General features: G+C 41.6%; 1 long non-coding RNA gene across 1 annotated transcript; it reads left to right on the top strand.

Moving 5' to 3' along the window:
• Window positions 1-1,105: 1,105 nt before the first annotated feature.
• On the top strand, window positions 1,106-4,189 carry LOC118004520. Its single transcript, XR_004677607.1, has 3 exons — window positions 1,106-1,164; window positions 1,314-1,374; window positions 4,134-4,189. It is a non-coding gene; the product is annotated as an uncharacterized LOC118004520 (long non-coding RNA).
• Window positions 4,190-9,802: the final 5,613 nt, after the last annotated feature.

The following is a 9,802-nucleotide window of genomic DNA, read 5'->3' as shown; positions in this document are numbered from 1 at the left end:
CATGGTGGTTGTGTGTGGCTCTCCAGCACATAGTATCTGTCCAAGCCTATTTCAGCTTAGTCAAGGAAGCGAGACAAGACACTCAGAAAAATAAGGAACCATTTGAAGCTCCCTGCATCAGCCCACCCACATCCATTGCGTGCTCATTGGTGCTGTAGGGCTATGGAGAGGGACAGAAAGGTGGGGCTTGTAGAGTCACCGAGGTTCTTGGTGGCTGTGGTCCTTGATCAGGGGCTTGGAAGGCTGGGTAGAGATTAGTTAATAGTTAAAGGGGGAGGGGCCTGTTGTTAAATAGTTAAATAACTCTTTAAGTGCTAGGATAAAATTATTCTCTTCACTTTTTAGACTTCTAGATTTTGGGGAAATGTTTGATCCCTGATTTTCTTGAAGGTTTTAGGTTTTTCTTTTTTGTCTTACTTGACTTGTCCCAAGGATGATTCAGGCCATACCAAAAGTGCAGGGCAGACTCCACATTAACTCTGGTCTTCACCAAACTGATATACCTAGCTCTCACGGCTGTAGAGAAAAGTGTGTCTCTTAACAACGTGGTCAAATGGGGCATGCTACGACTTGTTCTAATTACCTCACAGTATTATCCTGACCAACCAATAAGATAACCTGGTGATAACACTTAAGAAAAGCAGACAGTAGGTATGATCAATCAATACCTCTCAGCTCTGACACCAAATCTATTACCAAAATAAATGGACCTGGTCCAGCAAATAAACCTGATTAAAGATTTGGTCTGCATGGTTCAGCATGGTTCTTGCTCCAGAAATGCCATAACCAGGTAGATTAGGTGGCCTCCATCCAAACTGTTATTCTGGTGAACAATGCTAACAGATCCTTTTACTTTTCAGCATTCACAAGGGAAGAACTTGTTCAAGAAATGGTGAATCAGAAATAACAAGAAAGCACCCATTTAACCATCTGCAATTTATAAAATTATCTTATATTTATAAATTCATACAATGATGCATATTTAAGACAGATTAAAGCCTTTTTTAAAAAGGATAAAGGGTGGGAAGTAGAGAAAAGAGAAAAAGTCCATTTGTGACAAGTACTGTTCAAAACAATTTAAAGTTTCAGGGACTAAATTCTTTTCCTACAGATCAAGAGCCCCTGGGAAGACGGAATGGATGTAGCCATCTCAATCCATCCCATGTGAGTACTAACACCTTGCGTGAGATAGTGAACAGCTTTTAAAGAGATGAGTCTTCATTCCAGGGGTGAATATTAAATTTCACATTTCATAAAGGACTTGAGTCAGATCTACTGCATAAAAAGTGACTCTCAGTTAATGTCATCTGCAGGCAAGAAGCAGCCTCTCCTTGTTTCTGACTTGTATTGCCTGACTCACACCAGCAGAAAAAGGTACTCATTTCTTCCTCATTGTCACCTCAGCCATATATTAAAGATATCATAAGGATATTTTATTTCTGTACCAGGATCAAGAGGTTTCTGAATTTCTTAAATTTGTCTGAACCTAAATTTTATTATCAAGAAATATAGAGAATATAATCTCTTGAGCCTCTTGAAACTTGTCTAGCTGGTAAACATCATGAGATAAGACTAATGTGTCAGAGAAAATGACTTCATGGTAGAACATGCCTAATGATGGACTGGTGCTCCCCCCACACCTCTGAACCAGTATGTGTTTGCTCAGGAAAGCAGAGACGGCTCTAGTAGGGCAAGCAGGAAGGATCGGATAGAGGGAAGTAGGTGCTTATAAAACCAGTGGAATCCAAAGTTGAGAAAGTCCAGGGACCACCATGACTGTCAGGCTTGCTGCCAGAGAGTTAAGAGCTGATGTTGCCCTGAGTCAAGTACCTACGGACAACTGCTTCAGGTCTCATAGACGATCCTTCATAGATCTGAGGCAAAAACGATGTCAGGGCTAAAAGCTGTTAGTAACGCGTGTTGTGCAAAACCAGAACCATGACTTCCAAAGAAGAAATGAAATGGCTCCTCTCAGCCTTCCACTTTCCAAATACAAAGTGAGTTCATCCTACTGGTGGAATTTAAAGTATATGGAGGGGTTCTTGGGTGGCACAGTTGGTTTTGGCTCAGGTTGTGAGCTCAGAGTCCTGGGAGGAAGCCCACCAGGCTCCAAGTTCCACACGAAGTCGGCTTGGGATTCTCTCTCCCTCTCCCTCTGCCCCTCCCCCCCACTCTCTCTTTCAAATAAATAAACAAATATTTAAAGTGTATAGAGAGACACCTGGGTGGCTCAGCAGGTTGAATATCTGACTCTTGATTTCGGCTCAGGTCATGATCTCAGGGTTGTGGGATGGAGCCCCACATTGGGCTCTGTGCTGGGCATGGAGTCTGCTTGGGATTATCTCTCTCCTTCTCCCCCTTCACCCACTCTCGCTCGATAGATGATAGATAGATAGATAGATGATAGATAGATGATAGATAGGTAGATAAAGTGTATGGAGAACACTCCTAGCAAGGGAGAAGGTAGGAAATGTAGTTTCCAAGCTTCTGGCCTGTGAAATATGAGAAAGAACACAGGAGGAGACATATTGCCAACACTTAATACCCAGCCCAACCTCCATCTTAAGTATTTCTAGTTTGATATCTTTCCTTCACCAACCACCCACCTTCCTAACTTCCAGCCACCCCACAGTTCTGATTGGTGCTAGCCCACTGAAGCTTATTGTCCTAAATAAATGCATTTCCTAGGTGAAAAGTAGTGACCAAGTGGTCTTCAAAATAATTCTCCATTCACTTCTATTTTCTCTCCTTTAGACCCAAACCTCCCTAGTCTCTTCCACCTCTACTTTTCTTGATTTAAAAAAAGAAAAAATTGCATAAGTCAACATTCTAACAAAGAATGCCAATGTGTGTCAAATTTATTGGATCTGACAACAGAGACGTTACCATCATAATGAAAGTTGTTGAAAGTGTAGTAGCTATGTCTAGTTTTAAAGTGTATTAATTCAATTCAGCATTTCCATTTCCATTTAACAAAAGACCCACGATGGCATTTTGACACACTTTTCCTACTCTTATATCTGATTTTCATGAAAAGTGAAACCATGCTAAGAAACAGGAGGATGTAACTGTGGGGTGGGGTGGAGGGAAAAGACAGCTTGAGGAAATTTTACTTGATTATCCAAGCGAAAAAGAGTTACGCTACTTTTTGTGAAATTTTATGTCATATTGGAGCAATAAAAAGAAATGGGTCAACTGACCACATTCTCCCCTCTAGGCTGAAGCCACAGGATAGAGAACCAATACCTCAGTCCCATGGCACTTTCGTCCTGCTCACACCTGGTGAGCCCCTGGGGTGGGGGAATGAAGTTCTGTGAGTGTGCCAGCCAATCAGCTGTTGTCTCTACACCCTGCCCAGTGGGACAGGGACTGGAACTGCAAGTCCCCCCACCCCCCACTCCCAACCAGGCTCTGCCAGTGGGCGGCACTTGAGGGAGCCAGCAAGGAGGGACTGGAGCATCCTGTCTGCCCCCCCTTCCTCTGAGTGTTTCCTAGCTACCCTTCATCCCAGGTGGCAAGTCTCTGTTGCAGTGGCCGAATCCAGTTTTCAGTTCTTTTTTTTTTTTTTTAAAGATTTTATTTATTTATTTGAGAGGGAGCACATGTGAGAGCACAAGCAAGGGGAGAGGCAGAGGGAGAGAGAGAAGCAGACTCTCCGCTGAACCCAACGTGGGCTCCATCCCAGGACAAGCCTGTCACCCCAACTCCACCCAGGCTTCTGGGAAACTTTTCTGGCTCCTTCCTCTGGGCATCCTTGCCTCAGACAGGGACACCAGCTGTCTCTACTCTGAGTGTAAACATGCCCCCGGCCAGGGAGGTGTCTGCACGAAGCCACTTGGAGCGATTAGCAGGGACAAGCAGCTTTGCATGTGCACACAGCATTTCTGTCGTCTGCCAGACCTGCACTTTCAATTCCCAAACTCTGGTAAATCTCAAACATCATTCTCTGCTCTAGGAAAGAACGTAGCCAGGGGAAATGTCGGGTTGACTATTACCCAATTGAAGTAACACAGTAGGAAGCAAATAAACCTGACTAAAGAAAATGGAGTACATTTCTGGCTTGGCAGACAAAAAAATATATAAAAAAAATTTTAAATGCACCTGAAATTTTCCCTTGTTACTGCCTCGCTTAGGAGCTGGAATCCTAAATCGAGAGCGCCACCTGCTGTCCATTGTCAGACCCGAACGCGGTGGGTATGATGATGCCCAAAGTGGTATAACTGTGGACAAACATCCTCTGTTAATGTGTGAAGGCATATATGTATGACTGCCCAAGTCAGAGTTCCCACGGGGTTTTTGGCCCTGCTCAGAACAGGTGAACTTACCATGCATCCAGAGTGATGCCAGAGGAGGTGTATTGTTGAGCATACAGGTCTTGGAAAAAGTGCCTCTTATTATTATTTTTTTAAATTTTATTATGTTATGTTAGTCACCATACAATACATCATTAGTTTTTGATGTGGTGATCCACGATCCATTGTTTTCATATAACACCCAGTGTTCCATGCAGTACGTGCCCTCCTTAATACCCATCACCGGGCTAACCAATCCCCCCTCCCCCCTCCCCTCTAAAACCCTGTTTGTTTCTCAGAGTCCATAGTCTCTCATGGTTCATCTCTCCCTCCAATCCCCCCCCCCATTTTTCTCTTCCTTCTCCTAATGTCCTCCATGTTCTTCCTTATGTTCCATAAATAAGTAAAACCATATGATAATTGACTTTCTCTGCTTGACTTATTTCCCTTAGCATAATCTCCTCCAGTCCCATCCATGTGGATGTAAAAGTTGGGTATTCATCTTTTCTGATGGCTGAGTAATATTCCATTGTATATATGGACCACATCTTCTTTATCCATTCATTTGTTGAAGGGCATCTTGGCTCTTTCCATAGTTTGGCTATTGCGGACATCGCTGCTATGAACATTGGGGTGCATATGGCCCTTCTTTTCACTACATCTGTGTCTTTGGGGTAAATACCCAGTAGTGCAATTGCTGGGTCATAGGGTAGCTCTATTTTAAAATTTTTGAGGCACCTCCACACTGTTTTCCAAAGTGACTGTACCAACTTGCATTCCCACCAACAGTGTAAGAGGGTTCCCCTTTCTCCACAACCTCTCCAATATTTGTTGTTTCTTTCCCTGTCCATTTTGGCCATTCTAACTGGTGTAAGGTGGTATCTCAGAGTGGTTTTTATTTGGATTTCCCTGATGGCTAATGATGATGAACATTTTTTCATGTGTCTGTTAGCTATTTGTATGTCTTCTTCAGAGAAGTGTCTTTTCATCTCCTCTGCCCACTTTTTGACTTGATTATTTGTTTTTTGGGTGTTGAGTTTGAGAAGTTCTTTATAGATTTTGGATACCAGCCCTTTATCTGTAGTGTCATTTGCAAATATCTTCTCCCATTCTGTGGGTTGCCTCTTCTTTGTTTTGTTGACTGTTTCCTTTGCTGTGCAGAAACTTTTTATCTTGATGAAGTCCCAAAAGTTCATTTTTGCTTTTGTTTCACTAGCTTTTGGAGATGTATCTTGAAAGAAGTTGCTGTGGCCGATGTCAAAGAGGTTACTGCCTATGTTCTCTTCTAGGATTTTGATGGATTCCTGTCTCACATTGAGGTCTTTCATCCACTTTGAGTTTATCTTTGTGAATGGTGTTAGAGAATGGTCGAGTTTCATTCTTCTGCATGTGGCTATCCAATTTTCCCAGCACCATTTATTGAAGAGACTTTTTCCATTGCATGTTTTTTCCTGCTTTGTCAAAGATTATTTGACCATAAAGTTGAGGGTCCATATCTGGGTTCTCTATTCTGTTCCATTGGTCTATATGTCTGTTTTTGTGCCAGTACCATGCTGTCTTGGTGATCACAGCTTTGTAATATAGCTTGAAATAGGGCAACATGATGCCCCCAGCTTTGTTTTTCTTTTTCAACATTTCCTTGGCGATTCGGGGTCTTTTCTGATTTCATACAAATTTTAGGATTGTTTGTTCCAGCACTTTGAAAAATGTCATTGGAATTTTGATTGGGATGGCATTGAAGGTATAGATTGCTCTGGGTAGCATAGACATTTTAACAATGTTTACTCTTCCGATCCATGAGCACGGAATATTTTTCCATCTTTTTGTGTCTTCTTCAATTTCTTTCATGAGTGTTTTGTAGTTCCTAGAGTATAGATCCTTTACCTCTTTGGTTAGGTTTATTCCAAGGTATCTTATGGTTTTTGTGCTATTGTAAATGGAATCATTTCTCCAATTTCTCTTTCTACAGTTGCGTTGTTAGTGTATAAGAAAGCAATTGATTTCTGTGCATTGATTTTGTATCCTGCCACATTACTGAATTGCTGGATGAGTTCTAGTAATTTGGGGGTGGAGTCTTTTGGGTTTTCCACATAAAGTATCATGTCGTCTACAAAAAGAGAGAGTTTGACTTCTTCTTTGCCAATTTGAATACCTTTTATTTCTTTTTGTTGTCTGATTGCTGTTGCTAGGGCTTCTAGGACTATGTTGAAAAACAGTGGCGAGAGTGGGCATCCTTGACGTGTTCCTGATCTTAAGGGAAAGGCTCTCAGCTTTTCCCCATTGAGGATGATATTTGCTGTGGGTTTTTCATAGATGGATTTTATGGACTTGAGGAATGTTCCCTCTATCCCTATACTCTGGAGAGTTTTAATCAGGAAAGGATGTTGTATTTTGTCAAATGCTTTTTCTGCATCAGTTGAGAGGACCATATGGTTCTTCTCTCTCCTCTTATTAATGTGTTCTATCACATTGATTGATTTGCGAATGTTGAACCACCCTTGCATCCCGGGGATAAATCCCACTTGGTCGTGGTGGATGATCCTTTTAATGTATTGTTGGATCCTATTAGCTAGGATTTTGGAATCCATATTCATCAGGGATATCAGTCTGAAATTCTCCTTTTTGATGGGGTCTTTGCCTGGTTTGGGGATTAAGGTAATGCTGGCCTCATAGAATGAGTTTGGAAGTTTTCCTTCTGTTTCTTTTTTGAAACAGCTTCAGTAGAATAGGTATTATTTCTTCTTTGAATATTTGGTAGAATTCCCCAAGAAATCCATCAGGCCCTGGACTCTTGTTTTTTGGGAGGTTTTTGATCACTGCTTCAATCTCATTACTGGTTATTGGCCTATTCAGGTTGTCAATTTCTTCCTGTTTCAGTCTTGGTAGCTTATAGGTTTCCAGGAAGGCCTCCATTTCATCCAGATTGCTCAGTTTATTAGCATATAGTTGTTGATAATAATTTCTAATAATTGTTTCTATTTCCTTGGTGTTAGTCGTGATCTCTCCCCTTTCATTCATAATTTTATTAATTTGGGTCCTTTCTCCTTTCTTTTGGATAAGTCTGGCCAGTGGTTTATCGATCTTATTAATTCTTTCAAAGAACCAACTTCTAGTTTCGTTGATCTGATCTACTGTGTTTCTGGTTTCTAATTCATTGATTTCTGCTCTAATTTTAATTATTTCTCTTCTAATGCATGGCTTAGGCATCGTTTGTTGCTTTTTCTCTAGTTCTTTAAGGTGTAGAGTTAGTTGGTGAATTTGGGATTTTTCTATTTTTTTGAGTGAGGCTTGATGGCTATGTATTTCCCCCTTAGGACCGCCTTTGCAGTATCCCATAGGTTTTGGACCGATGTGTTTTCGTTCTCATTGATTTCCATGAATTGTTTAAGTTCTTCTTTGATTTCTTGGTTGACCCAAACATTCTTGAGCAGAGTGGTCTTTAGCTTCCAAGTGTTTGAATTTCTGCCAATTTTTTCTTGTGATGGAGATCCAGTTTTAGAGCATTGTGGTCTGAGAATATGCAGGGAATAATCTCAATCTTTTGGTATCGGTTGAGACCTGATTTGTGACCCAGTATATGGTCTATTCTGGTTAAAGTTCCATGTGCGCTCAAGAAGAATGAGTATTCTGTTGTTTTAGGGTGGAATGTTCTGTAAATATCTATGAGGTCCATCTGGTCCAATGTATCATTCAAAGCTCTGTTTCTTTGTTGATTTTCTGCTTAGATGATCTGTCCATTGCTGAGAGTGGAGTATTGAGGTCTCCCACAATTAACGTATTGTTATCAATATGACTCTTTATTTTGGTTAACAGTTGGCTTATGTAGATGGCTGCTCCCATGTTGGGGGCATAGATATTTACAATTGTTAGATCTTCTTGTTGGATAGACCCTTTAAGAATGATATAGTGTCCTTCTGTGTCTCTCATTACAGACTTTAGTTTAAAATCTAATTTGTCTGATATAAGAATTGCTACCCCAGCTTTCTTTTGAGATCCGGGGGCATGGAAGATGGATCTCCATCCCTTCACTTTCAGTCTGGATGTATCTTTAGGTTCAAAATGAGTCTCTTGGAGACAGCATATGGATGGGTCCTGTCTTTTTATCCAGTCTGCAACCCTGTGCCGTTTTATGGAAGCATTTAGGCCATTCACGTTGAGAGTGATTATTGAAAGATATGAATTAATTGTCATCATGTTGCCTGTGAAGACGTTGTTTTTATAGATTGTCCCTGTAAATTTCTGTTGTAGATCACTCTTGAGGTCTTTCTCCTTTTATAGAACCCCCCTTAATATTTCTTGCAGGGCCGGCTTAGTGGTCACATATTCTTTCAGTTTCTGCCGGTCGTGGAAGCTCTGCATCTCTCCATCCATTCTAAATGAAAGCCTTGCCAGATAAAGTATTCTTGGCTGCATGTTATTCTCGTTTAGTACCCTGAATATGTCTTGCCAGGCCTTTCTGGCTTGCCAGGTCTCTGTGAATAGGTCTGACGTTATTCTGATGTGCCTCCCTCTGTACGTAAGGAATCTCTTCCCCCTAAGTGCCCTTAAGATGGTTTCCTTGGTTCTAAGATTTGCAAGTTTTACTATTACATGCCGGGGTGTTGGCCTGTTTTCCTTGATCTTAGGAGGGGTCCTCTCTGCCTCTAGGACGCGAATGTTTGTTTCATTCTCCAGATTAGGGAAGTTCTCAGCTACAATTTGCTCAAATACATCTTCTAGTCCTCTCTCTCTCTCCACTCCCTCCGGGATTCCAATTATTCTTTTTTTTTTTTTTTAAAGATTTTGTTTATTTATTTGACAGAGAGAGAGACAGCGAGAGCAGGAACACAAGCAGGGGGAGTGGGAGAGGGAGAAGCAGGCTTCCCGCTGAGCAGGGAGCCCGAAGCGGGGCTCGATCCCAGGACCCTGGGATCATGACCTGAGCCGAAGGCAGACGCCTAACAACTGAGCCACCCAGGCGCCCCCCAATTATTCTGATATTGGAATGCTTCATGGTGTCACTTATTTCTCTGATTCTATTTTCATGGATTCTGAGTTGTTTCTCCCTGGCCTCCTCTTTTCCCTTTTTATCTATTATACTGTATTCCAGATCGCTTATTCTCTCTTCTGTCTCAATTACCCTAGCTGTTAGATTATCTAGATTGGATTGGATCTCATTGATTGCATTTTTAAGTTCTGCCAATTCACCTTTTATTTCTGCCCTTAGAGACTCTATGTTGCCATTAATTGATTTCTCCATTCTAGCCATTGTCTTCACAATTGCTAGCCTGAATTCCATCTCCGACATCTTGGTTATATCTGCATCCATTTGTAAATCTGCAGCATAAGTCATACTCTCTGAGTCTTTTCTATTTGGGGGGCTCCTCCTCCTAGTCATTCTGTTGATGGGTGTTTGAGGGAATGTATAGAGTCCAAATTATTGACCAGAACCCAAGCAAGATGCACCTGTTTTCTTGGGACCTTAGGGTTGCTGGCCTCTTGTTTTCCCAGCCTGTCTTCTGTGGGAGGGG

The sequence above is a fragment of the Mirounga leonina genome, unplaced genomic scaffold (assembly GCF_011800145.1).
Source record: "Mirounga leonina isolate KUSES-001 unplaced genomic scaffold, KU_Mleo_1.0 Mir_93, whole genome shotgun sequence".
NCBI classification, from domain to species: Eukaryota; Metazoa; Chordata; class Mammalia; order Carnivora; family Phocidae; genus Mirounga; species Mirounga leonina.
This window is presented reverse-complemented; position numbering and strand designations above follow the sequence as displayed.